This window comes from Rhinoraja longicauda, chromosome 8 (genome assembly GCF_053455715.1).
Source record: "Rhinoraja longicauda isolate Sanriku21f chromosome 8, sRhiLon1.1, whole genome shotgun sequence".
Taxonomy (NCBI): domain Eukaryota; kingdom Metazoa; phylum Chordata; class Chondrichthyes; order Rajiformes; family Arhynchobatidae; genus Rhinoraja; species Rhinoraja longicauda.
Genome location: NC_135960.1, coordinates 45,513,201 through 45,526,401, shown reverse-complemented (window position 1 = coordinate 45,526,401; position 13,201 = coordinate 45,513,201). Strand labels below are relative to the sequence as shown.

The following is a 13,201-nucleotide window of genomic DNA, read 5'->3' as shown; positions in this document are numbered from 1 at the left end:
GAAGATCTACAGCTGAATTGTTTGTGAATAAATAGAATATTACATGATTTATAATGTTATTTTTTATTTTTGGATGAAAGTCTGTGATAAGCTTATTGTAACTATTCAGTTAAAGATTTTTTAACTTTCATACAAATTTTGTGGTATATGTGCTCATTGACACTGATGCTCATCTGAAGATTGTATTTTAATAGCTTTGTTTGTAATGCTTAAAGGTATTTGTTGGATATGCAATTGGAACATAAATAACTAAATGAATCTTACATTTTGTGTGCCTAATCAGATTTACAAAAGCATTTTGTTGTGCACTTTCAGAGTCAGTTTTTCAAATCATCTGAGAGGGGAAAAGTAGACTAAGGGAAGACTTTTCAGATATTAAGCAACAATCCAATGCTGAGATATAATCCAAAATATTTTGTATTTGCATTGAAGTTTATAATTCTTTTGCTATCATATGTGTGTTATTAATTCTTTGCACATATCCATTTACTATTTAACGGAGGAAAGACACATATTGCGGGAGTAACTCAGTGGGTCTAGATGCATCCCTAGAGAACATGGATAGGTGATATTTTGGGTTGGGGCCTTCAGATTGATTGTAGGAGAAAGAAAGGTAGAAGAGCTTTCGCCCCACCCTTGCAATGAGGCTGACGAAGGATCCTGACCCGAAACGTCACCTATCCATGTTCTCCAGGATTGCTGACTAACCCGCTGAGTTACTCCGGCATTTTGACTTTCCTTGGTAAACCTGCGTCGGCAGTTCTTTTTTTTTTCCTATTTAACAGATCTGTTTATTAGTTTCTAGTTTAAATTGCAGTTTGATTAGGGTTTCAATCTGCTTTAAGTCAAACAACTTCATGCAAATATAATAATCTGGTATTTTAACATCTATTTCCTGGACTTATATTAGAAATTCCCCAGATACAATGCACTACAACATAGTTGAATGAAGGCTCGATTAAAAGAGATGTTTGAGGCAATTAATTGAGTTAGGATTCCTGATTAACCCAGTTTAAAGTGTAATTGGAAATAAATAGTATCAGAAATGTATTGTGAAATATTGCAGATTAGTTGAGGTAATAAAATTACATACAGGTCATACAATTTGCTCTATCTTTGCCTTTCCTGAGAATAGTGACGTTAATTATTGTTTAAATTATGGAATTAAGAGTTTAGTTAAGGTTTTGTTTTTTTCCCTCACCTACTCCCAGATATATTCTCAATTGCTCGCAGAACATGTTTGTCCCCGTTTGGAGTCACGGTCGTTACTTAATTTATTTCCATATCTCATTGAACAAGTCATATCAAGGATGTTTAGTTTCTCATCTGGGTAGTGGAAACAAACTGAGCCTTTAAGGGGTTAAGGCAGCCTGAAATAATTCATTTCCACTTTAATGACCTCGTCTTGCTGGGCCAGGACGACAGGGAACATGCTCCCGACTTGTACAGCGTTTGCCAATTAACACCTCCTATAACAGGTTGCCTCAACTCATCATTGAACTGGGGATAGCAGAAATAGTTTACATTCGGCTGATATTAAGACAGTCTGTTATGCAGTTCTGATTTGCTGCACTAAATAGCGGTTTTAATGTAGATTTGCACAGCTGTAAATGGTACCATTTAAAACTTTGTGTTTAAATATCACTTTTCCCATTTTTTAGGAAGTTTTTTGTTTTGTGAGATTTTCAAATTTATTGCATTTGACATAATACTGTTAAAGCTTATGGTCTTTCTGTGTCTTAGCATCTACTGTTTAGAAGCATTGTGGGGGAGGGTCATTGTTTTATCCAGAAAATAATCAGCAGGATTGAAAGCTTGAAATAAATATTGAAAATAGAACTTGCACACCATTTGTTAATTGGTACTTTCATTGTGCATGTAAAACTGAATGCAAAGACCACAGACTAAGAACCAAACTGTATTGTATTATAATTTTATGTTAGATGAATATTGCTAAAATAATTATTGATCCACTTTAATATTATCAGTTCCATTTTTTCATGTCGCTTTTAAAATATTTAGTCTTTAGAATTTTCAAATTGATTTAGTATTGTAAAAGCTGAGAATCAGCATGGCAGTCACTCATCGATGCTTGTAGCTTTCAGGTGTATTGTTAAATTAAGTGACTGAATTGCAGTGTTGAACTAAGCAGTTTAAGAAAGCGGTTAACAGGTTCCTTTGCAATATTAACACAGAATCCAAGAAAGAAAAGCAGCACTAAACCATTTGGCTCTTCTCGATTGTTCTGGCGTTCAATAAGAGTATGGGTGATATACCTAAGTGCCACTTTCCTGTACTAACTCAATATCCGCTAATTCCCTTCAATTTAAAAAATGCATCATTCTGCCTGGAACACACTTAGTGACTGAGCCTCCTCCTGCCTTCTTGGATAAAGAACTCCACTGAGCAACTCCAGCACTTTTTTTTGTAAACCACTAATTGCATTTCCTTAAACTCCAAAGACTTTCTCTGGATGAAGAAATTTCTTCTAATCCATTCTGAACAGCTAACCACTGAATCTGAGTCTTTGGTTCCTGGACCAAATATCCTTGAATGTACACTGTTATGCCTCATAAACGTAGAACATGGAACAGTACAGTGCAGGAATGGGCCCTTTGGCCCACAATGTTTGTCCCGAAACATGATGCCGTTATTCAGCATCTTGAACGTTTTAATGAAAGATAGATAATATTTTTTTACTTGGGGAAATATAAAATACCAGGTTTAAAGGTGTAATCTGTAGCCATTTCATAAATGGTGGTAAATAAATGTTTCTACGCTTTCTAGTATGCATCAACTATATGTCCTTCCTGTGAAGGAAGGTCATTTTACCTGAACTGTCAACTCTTTACTTCTTCACTGATGTTTACATTTCAGAAGTATTTTAATGGTTGTGAAGTGCTTTGGAAGAGGCCCCGAGTCTGGAGAGACACGATATAAATAGACATACTTTTTCTCTTTTTAGGAGAATTGTAAAAGAGTTTTATGTCTTGCTCCTTTTTTCAATGGTGATCTGAGGAGGAAAATATAGCACACTTTCTTGCTTTACCACTGGTACTTTTGTACTGCAATCACTAGAATATAGAATGGCTTTTGCTGCTTGTTAGGTTGTATATTGTTTACTGTTTAAATTTTGCAAATAATCTTCTTAACAATGGTAAAAATTGATGATGGGAATGTATTATTGTCTGCTCTGCTTCCACTGTCCTGTATTCACATTCATTCTGAAATTAAAGGACTTTTGGTGCGTATATTTTTTTATTTTTCACAACTTCTGTCATCACAATCTTGCACCAGCTACCGACTGTAGCATTTATTTAAGCTAAAATAAATAGTGTCAATGTTCTGTGTAGCACAAAGTGACACTTTGGTATATGTTTAATCAGCAGGTATTTTATTAACATAGAATAGAATTGGCTGAATAATTGATACCGGTTCACACCATGGAAAAGGTGGAGTAATCTAACTAATAGTGTTAATAAATTTGCTAAAAGGACTGAGCAGATAACACTTTGAGGTGTTAGCTTTATGCTGTTATAATGGCAAAAGCCTTTTTTAACACTTTGTCAACAAGAGCAGCCCGAATGAAACTGGAGGTTTTTATGGGTTCATGTATTACAGTAGCTGAAAGAGCTGATATTTGTGCTTTTCAGTTTCGTGAGATGCACATATATGCTGCAATAGAAGGATATCTATCAATCACAGCTAAGATTTTGTTTCTCAATGCAGTAAGGTTTGCAAAATTTCAAATGAGTGGTTTTAATTGTCGTATTGCCCTATCATTCTTATGTAAGGAGGTAAATTCTCGTTTGTGATGAAGGTAAGCTTAAAATTAGTGATCTTTCTGGGGTGTTATTGAATCACCAGACATGGACAGGGTTATGATTACTGCTGTGGAGGTCGGTTCATTCAGTAACAGTTTGTAACAGTGTGTGTGTGTGTGCTATAGTCAGCAATGCCTCATCCTTGCAAACCATATAGCCATACACGTATGCATTGCAACTTCGCTAATTGTTTGGAACAACGTAATTTACACAATAATGTGCCAAGCAGCTTGAATGGTTCATTGTCACATGCTGTGTATTGCAGGCGATGTGCAGGTGGATTGATGAATTGGGGTGAACCAAACAAAAGATTACAATGTTTTGTTTTACCACGGCATTTTTAATCCTGCTTTCGTAGAATCAGGCAAGATGCTGCATTCAGTTTAATTATATTGTGCATCTATATAAACTATATGGTAGGGTGCATAAATAAATCAAACATTCTCTTTTGCAAACTGAATTACGGTTTCCCTTTTTTGTTTGTTTTCTTTTTCTTTCTCAACCTATCGTATGATTCCTACAGGTTTGTAGGTTAATTCTTTCTCGGGCTCCAGAGCTTTATTCACGTGGTTGATCATTAAATGTGCGTCTACTGAATGGACTTGCCTCTTCGGGAAGAGGAACATGCCAATAACAAATCTCAGTCTAATTTAACTCTTACCACTGCAAGTATACTTTTGATTAAGGCTACTGATTGTAATAGAAATAATGGCATGACTCTTCCGTCTTAGTAAAATTGTAGGAATAATTGTAATTTTTCCCATTACCCCAGAGAGCAGATGTCTTAAGGTCTTCACTGGGACAGCAAAACACATCTGAACTTGGCGACCAGCGACAAGAACTTTAGGAATGGCCAGGTTGTTCATGAGAAGGAACCTCTTCATTCTTGCTGGGGGACCAGACATCACATAGTCAAACTTTTTTAACTTTTTGGATTGGCACATAACATCCTCCATATTTTGACCCCCCGAATGCTGCACAGCAGAGGACTGTGTAGCATTTGACATAATTTCAGGTTCAATAGAGCATCATACAATTAGAATCTGAAATCATCACTGAAGCAATGATTACGTTCTCTTGAACATTGCTTCACCACATATCAGGTCAAATAAAACATATATTGAAATGTTTGGGAAGGAACTAACTCTTATCATGCAACCAAGCAAACACCACATCAATATAAGACCTAGGAGCAAAATTAGGCCACTCTGCCCATTAACATATAACATATAACATATAACATATAACAACTACAGCATGGAAACAGGCGTGTCCGGCCCTACCAGTCCACGCCGACCATTCTCCCTGACCTAGTCTCATCTACCTGCACTCAGACCATAACCCTCCAATCCCCTCCTATCCATATACCTATCCAATTTACTCTTAAATAATAAAATCGAGCCAGCCTCCACCACTTCCACCGGAAGTCCATTCCATACAGCCACAACCCTCTGAGTAAAGAAATTCCCCCTCATGTTACCCCTAAACCTTTGTCCCTCAATTCTGAAGCTATGTCCCCTTGTTGGAATCTTCCCCACTCTCAAAGGGAAAAGCATACCCACGTCAACTCTGTCCGTCCCTCTCAAAATTTAAAAAACCTCTATCAAGTCCCCCCTCAACCTTCTACGCTCCAAAGAATAAAGACCCAACCTGTTCAACCTCTCTCTGTAGCCTAAGTGCTGAAACCCAGGCAACATTCTAGTAAATCTCCTCTGTACCCTCTCCATTTTGTCGACATCCTTCCTATAATTTGGCGACCAGAACTGCACACCATACTCCAGATTCGGCCTCACCAATGCCCTGTACAATTTCAACATTACATCCCAACTTCTATACTCGATGCTCTGATTTATAAAGGCAAGCATACCAAACGCCTTCTTCACCACCCTATCCACATGAGATTCCACCTTCAGGGAACAATGCACAGTTATTCCCAGATCCCTCTGTTCCACTGCATTCCTCAATTCCCTACCATTTACCCTGTACGTCCTATTTTGATTTGTCCTACCAAAATGCAGCACCTCACACTTATCAGCATTAAACTCCATCTGCCATCTTTCAGCCCACCCTTCCAAAAGGCCCAAGTCTCTCTGTAGACTTTGAAAATCTACCTCACTATCAACTACTCCACCTATCTTAGTATCATCTGCATATTTACTAATCCAATTTGCCACACCATCATCCAGATCATTAATGTAAATGACAAACAACAGTGGACCCAACACAGATCCTTGGGGCACTCCACTAGACACTGGCCTCCAACCTGACATACAATTGTCAACCGTTACCCTCTGGTATCTCCCATTCAGCCATTGTTGAATCCATCTTGCAACCTCACTATTAATACCCAACGATTTAACCTTCTTAATCAACCTTCCATGTGGAACCTTGTCAAATGCCTTACTGAAGTCCATATAGACAACATCCACAGCCTTGCCCTTATCAATTTCCCTGGTAACCTCTTCAAAAAATTCAAGAAGATTAGTCAAACATGACCTTCCAGGCACAAATCCATGTTGACTGTTTCTAATCAGGCCTTGATTATCCAAATAATTATATATATTGTCCCTAAGTATCTTTTCCATTAATTTTCCCACCACAGACGTCAAACTAATAGGTCTATAATTGCTAGGTTTACTTTTAGAACCTTTTTTAAACAACGGCACAACATGCGCAATGCGCCAATCTTCCGGCACCATCCCTGTTTCTAATGACGTTTGAAATATTTCCGTCATAGCCCCTGCTATTTCTGCACTAACTTCCCTCAATGTCCTAGGGAATATCCTATCAGGACCTGGAGACTTATCCACTTTTATATTCTTCAAAAGTGTCCATACCTCCTCTTCTTTAATCCTCCTAATTTCCATCACTACTCTACTTGTTTTGCTTACCTCACATAATTCAATATCCTTCTCCTCGGTAAATACCGAAGAAAAGAAATTGTTTAATATCTCCCCCATTTCTTCCGGCTCAGCACATAGCTGTCCACTCTGACTCTCTAATGGACCAATTTTATCCCTCACTATCCTTTTGCTATTGACATATCTGTAGAACCCCTTGGGGTTTACTTTTACATTACTTGCCAAAGCAGCCTCATATCTTTTTTTCGCTTTTCTAATTTCCTTCTTAAGATTCCATTGAGCCTGTTCCGCCATTCAATCATGGCTGATCTATTTTTCCGTCTCAATCTCATTCTCCTGCCGTCTCCCCATAGCTTTGACGCCCTTACTAATCAAAAATCTATCACTCCCTGCTTTAACAATACCATTGGCTTGGCCTCCACTGCCATATGTGACAAAGAATTCCACAGATTCACCACTCTCTGGCTACAGAATTCCTCCTCATCTCCATTCTTAATGTCACTGAAAAATGGTTGCAATTGTGCATCCTGTTTTGGAATTCTCTGCGGGACATGATTAACTTTAGTACAAGTGAACAAAAAAAGAAAAATAATTCAGCTGTAATGCATGTTTCCATTACACTCATTGGATATAATGCGATTAATGAATTAGGGAAGATAGGCACAAAATGTTGGAGTAACTCAGTGGGTCAGGCAGCATTTCTGGAGAAAAGAAATACGTGACGTTTGAGGTCGAGACCTTTATTCAGATTGAGGGTCAGGGGAGAAGGAAACTAGAGGTATGAAAAGGTTCAGAACAAATCTGAGCTGGCACTGATGACTAAGGAAAGATTGAGCTCACAATGTCCATTGTTAGCTGTGAAAGAAGTGAAAATGAAGGGATATCTGGATACAAACAGTGGAACTAGTAATTCCTAACAACTAGGGTGGGGGAGGGGCAGAAGCAGAGAGAGGGGGAATGCAAGGGTTACTTGAAATGAGAGAAATCAATATTCATACGTCTGGGTTACTTTAACTCCCCCTCCCATTCCCACACTGACCTTTCTGTCCTGGGCCTCCTCTATTGTCAGAGTGAGGCCCAGTGCAAATTGGAGGAACAGCACCTCATATTTCACTTGGGCAGCTTATACCCCAGCAGTGTGAATATTGACTTCTCTAACTTCAAGTAACCCTTGCTTTCCCCCTCTCTCCATTCCCTCCTCCTTCCCAGTTCTCCGACCAGTCTTACTGTCTCTGACCACATTTTATCTCTGCTTTATTGTTACCTTCTCCCAACTGACAATGATATATGTGTAAGAAGGAACTGCAGATGCTGGTTTAAACCGGATAGACACAAAAAGCTGGAGTAACTCTGAGGGACAGGCAGCATCTCTGGATGATCTATTCTACATTTTCCTTGATCTCTATTCCCTTTGTCCTGTTTTCACACCTTACACTTCCTTTCCTATATATTTCCTTATCTATGTACCTCCCACTCCCCTGACATCAGTCTGAAGAAGGGTCTTGACCCAAAATGTCACCCATTCCTTCTCTCCAGAGATGCTGCCTGTCCTGCTGAGTTACTCAGCATTTTGTGTCTATCTTTGATTTAAACCAGCATCTGCAGTTCCTTCTTGCACTGCTGGGTTGTACATTGCCCAAGAGAAATATGAGGTGCTGTTCCTCCAATTTGCGTGGCCTCACTCTGACAGTGGAGGAGACCTAGGACAGAAAGGTCAGTGTGGGAATGGAAAGGGAAGTTAAAATGTTTGGCAACCGGGAGATTGCATCGGCCAAGACGAACGAACCAGGTAACACCGAAGATAGACACAAACTGCTGGACTAACTCAGTGGGACAGGCAGCATCTCTGGAGAGAAGGAATGGCTGCCACTTTGGGTCAAGAACCTTCTTCAGAACACTATTTGCATTAGGTGGGTTATAAAGCGATTTTGATTGGGATCTGGAGAAGCATTACAAAGTAAATTTCTGAATTGGCAATGAGGAAAAATAAAAGTTGTCTTGGGGAAAAGAAGCAGTCGAGGCCAAAAAATACTTGTTTCCATAGACACCGGTGTCTTAAGAACACAGCTGTTAGTTTCACTGCGGGTAGCCACTGAATTTGACAAGCAATTGGTTCCCTTGACACTTGATCATCTATTGAACAATGTAAGGTGCAACCTTGAGTACTTTTAGTTTGAAGTAACAAATATAAACTTATTGCTATTTAAAAAGACCTTTATTTTTGAAAATCTGGCATAAAAATAACTTTATTACTGCGAGTCTGAAACTTTCTCACCCACTAACCCCCTTTTCCCCATTGACACAATTATTTTTATAAAGTGATTTTCGCCAGGTTTCTTAGGAATGCAACTTTCACATTATAGCAGAACTACGTGTCATGACAGAATCAAATTGCATAAACGTGTTGGTGAATCTCATCATTCTAATCTATCCAGATATAACTAGGGAGGGAGTTTGTGCTCTGAATATTGCTATTGCTTTGTGAGCATTTGGTTTCATGCAATGAAATTGTTTGCTTTTGTTTGGAGATAAAATAAAATGTTGGCACAGAGGAGCAGCGGGTCGAGCTGCTGCTTCACAGTGTCAGAGACCCGGCTTCAATCCTGTCCGCGGGTGCTGCCTGTGTGGAGTTTGCTGATGTTGAGATGTTTAAAATGATTTTTTTTTAATGTGTTTGATTATAAGACATATAAAGAAAATAATCATAATTTAAGTTGCCAGCACTCTAGGGCCCAAGCTATAAGGAGAGGTTGGGCAGGAGGATGAGGGGTGATCATATAGTTGCGTATAAAATCATGTGGGAAATAGTTAGGGTGAATACATAGTCCTTTACCCAAGGGCCAGAGGACATTGGTTTATGGTGAGAGGGGAAAGGTTTGATAGGAACCTGAGGGGCAGCTTTTGCACACTCATGGGTGGTGGGTATATGGAACAAGCTGCTAGATGGAGTAGGTGAGGCACTTGGACCGACCGGTATATGGATAGGAAAGGTTTAGAATGTTATGGGTCAAACATGGGCAGGTGGCACCAGTATGGATGGGGCAAGTTGGTCGGCATGGGCAAGTTGGGCCAAAGAGCCTATTTCCATGCTGTATGATATAATGACTCTTAAGTCAAGAGTATATAATTATCGTGTACTGACAGAAAAATGAAATTACAGCATAACAGGCTTGTAAACACAATGCTCATAGAGCACATTAAAAAAAAACAATAATCAAAAATAGACCTTGATTAATTTAAAGAAAATAGAATAAATATATTTTTAAATAACTTCAACTTCATTAAAAATTAGTTGAAAACAAAAATAAAGAAAAATAAAACATTTTATTGTCTAGCTTTTTGATCATGATTGTTGATGCCATTGAAGTTGGAAAAAAAGACACAAAGTAACTCAGTGGGTCAGGCAGTATCTCTGGAAAACATGGATAGGTGATGTTTCAGGCCTTTGCAACCTGAAACATCACTTATGGTGTTCTCCAGAAATGGTGCCTGACCCGCTGAGTTATTCTAACACTTTGTGTCTATGTTTGTAAACCAGCATCTGCAGTTGCTTGTTTCTCCACCGGAATGTGGCCCTACTTTATATGCCATCCAAGTGATACACAATGTCCTGGGAGTGGATGTGTTGTATCCATCCTTTCTGCTTTGCTTGAGCTTCACTTTTAGACCTGGTAGTGAGTTCAGCAGTGCAGCAAGTTGTCAGTTGTTCTAACAGCTCGTATCCAGCCTGTTCTTAGCTTAGCCTTGCAATGCACAGGTACGGAAGGGCGGCACAGTGGCGCAGCGGTAGAGTTGCTGCCTTACAGCGCCAGAGACCCATCTTTAATCCTGATCATGGGTGCTGTCTGTACGGAGTTTGCACGTTCTCCCTGTGACTGTGTTTTCACTGGATGTTCTGGTTTCTTCCCACACTCCAAAGATGTGCATGTTTATAGGTTTATTGGCTTCTGTAAATTGTCCCCAGTGTGTAGGGTAGTGCAAGTGTACAGGCTGATCGTTGATCAGTGTGAACTCGGAAGGCCACAGGGCCTGTTTCCATGCTATATCTCTAAACACAAATTAAACTAAAGTCAGATCAGCTGGCCCAGGAGATTTTTGCCCTCGCCAGAGATGGCCCAACAAAGTTTTATTTAAATACACTGAATTATAAATGCTAAATTAGCAGTTACATCTATTTTCTAGTTTGAACTGCTGGTGTCAGTAAACAGCTGGTAGATTGGAAGTGGATTCACAATCCTCTGCTTCCAATTATGTTACTAATGTTGCCCTAAGTGTTATTAATTAGATGCTGAAGTAGCTAACTAATAAATTATGTTAATTGCACAGTCTGAAAAGGGGTCCTGACCTGAACCATTGTCAGTCCTTTCCCTCCACAGATGCTGCCTGACCCACTGAGTTCCTCCAGCACTTAGTGGTTTGCTAATAAATTGTATTGATTTCCATACCAATCACATATGCAATGCTCCTTTGCGAAACTGAGGTGGTAGGGGGTAAATAGATGCCTGATCTTTTATGTTGAATTGCTAAAATAAATCTACGCACTGATATTTTAACAGGTTTTTAATCTATGAATCTGTAACACAAATGATCTTGTATATGCCTGCAGGTGATCAGACTATTCCCATTGTCTAAGTGCACTGAACTCTTTAAATTTTCATGCACACTGGACATAATTTCTAAGAAGAATCTGATTGTTAGTATTAAATTGCACGCTGATTTTGCTGTCCTTTTAATTAGATTATTGATAATAGGTTAGATTGATTGCACAAAAGGAAAATAGTGTAAAGCGAAGAAGTGACATATGAGAAAATTCTGCAATACCAAGCAGGTTTGGTGGCATTTGTGGAGAGAGAAACACTTATGATTTTGGGTTGCTATTTTTCATCAGACTGGGTTGCAATGGCTGCATAATATGATGTGGATCTTACAAATAGAATAACGAACGAGATCATAGAAGCTTGTGAAGCAATGCGGAGAGCAGGAAGCCATTCACCCCATTATAATTATGCCAGCTTCTTGCTGAACTATCTGTTCATTTCCAATGTCCTATTCTTTTCCTGTTGCCCTATTTATTATATTATTCCCTATTTATTATATGCCTATTCAAATAATGAGCAAAAAGTGATATGGCGTGTCTGGATGCTTGTACTTTGTTGAAGAAGTTTATTGCGGTAGCAATATTCAATTACAAAGGATAACAACCGAGATTACAGACAACCATTAACTCAAACTGTTCACATCGAAGTTCTCTTCCCACTGACTGGATTTGGGCGCCAAAACCACCACGTGACCCTGCTGGCCAATCCGAGGGTTCGACTCTCATGACCAATCCCTATGGTCGCTAGAGTGATCCATTTAATTTGAAAAATGTATATGCTCAAGTCTGACACAAGGCACTCAAACTATTTACATGCTAACAACTAGCTAGTTAAACCTCTTTAACAGTCTACATTAATATTAGCTGATTCTGGAAAAACTCATGGACCACATTATCTAAAACTCTGCAAGAATGACAAAGGCAAAAGTTGTGATGAGGATTAAAAATAAATGGTACAGAGTCCAATTATAGGTCATTGTGCATTGTTTCTGGTAGCTTATTTTTGATATGAATGGAACAGGTTTATACACAGACTTGGCTTCAAGAGCAATGTGCAGGAGACCAAGTGAGAGCTGTTGCCTCAAATACTCAGGAAAACTGGAATAAATTAGTCTCCCTTGAGCCATTGTGAAATGCTCAGTGGTGGGATTTCTCTGATCACCAATGGCGGCAGCTCACCTCACTATAGAAGATGATTTAACTTATTTGAATGTCATTGCAGCTTTGAGATTTCACCGCAGAAGATGCTGAAAGAAATGTCCTTGGAGCAACCATCTTCAGCAGTCTTCCTCTCCTAACATCATGATTCCGACTGTTTTCTGCTCTTCAACACGTGCCAGCTTTCAGCTAATAAAATTCTTAGGGGTTGTGTCTGCAGATCTCAAATCCTGTTTGATCCAAAATGGTGACTCAAGGAACTGCAGATGCTGGTTTACAAAAAAATGCATAAAGTGCTGGATTCTTCTGTAGTGCTTGTTACTTGTTTGTGATGCATCATTCTCATCCAACATTTCTCTTCCATTAGGTAGATCTAACCTGGCTGCATTTTTGTTCATCTAATCATAGCCAGGGAATTTAATCAATAGCTTCTTTTCCAAACCTTTGGAGATGTCATGATTAGTCCTTTACCTTAATCTTTCTCAACTGCATGCTTCCCCCTTTGTTCAGATAAATGAAAGGTCTCAGTAATCTTCCACACCTTTATTTCACCATTCAGCTTCAGTAATAGCTTCCAGTGGTTGTGTTGCCGACAGTTTGTCCAAAGTCCAAATTTAACATCTAATTGAAGGGGGACAAGAGATTCAGCTTTCACCCTTGCCCATATCTTTGTCACCAATCCTCGTGTGGGCAAGTGGCACAGAAGTGAATGGTGATTTTGCAAGAGGCTGTGTGGAGGAGGTATAGTCCAAATATCTATG

General features: G+C 39.1%; 1 protein-coding gene across 1 annotated transcript in view; it reads left to right on the top strand.

Annotated features, from left to right (window-relative positions):
* psmd14 (proteasome 26S subunit, non-ATPase 14) overlaps nt 1-13,201 on the top strand; it is an 82,615-nt gene that overhangs the window by 22,206 nt on the left and 47,208 nt on the right. The window lies entirely within an intron of this gene.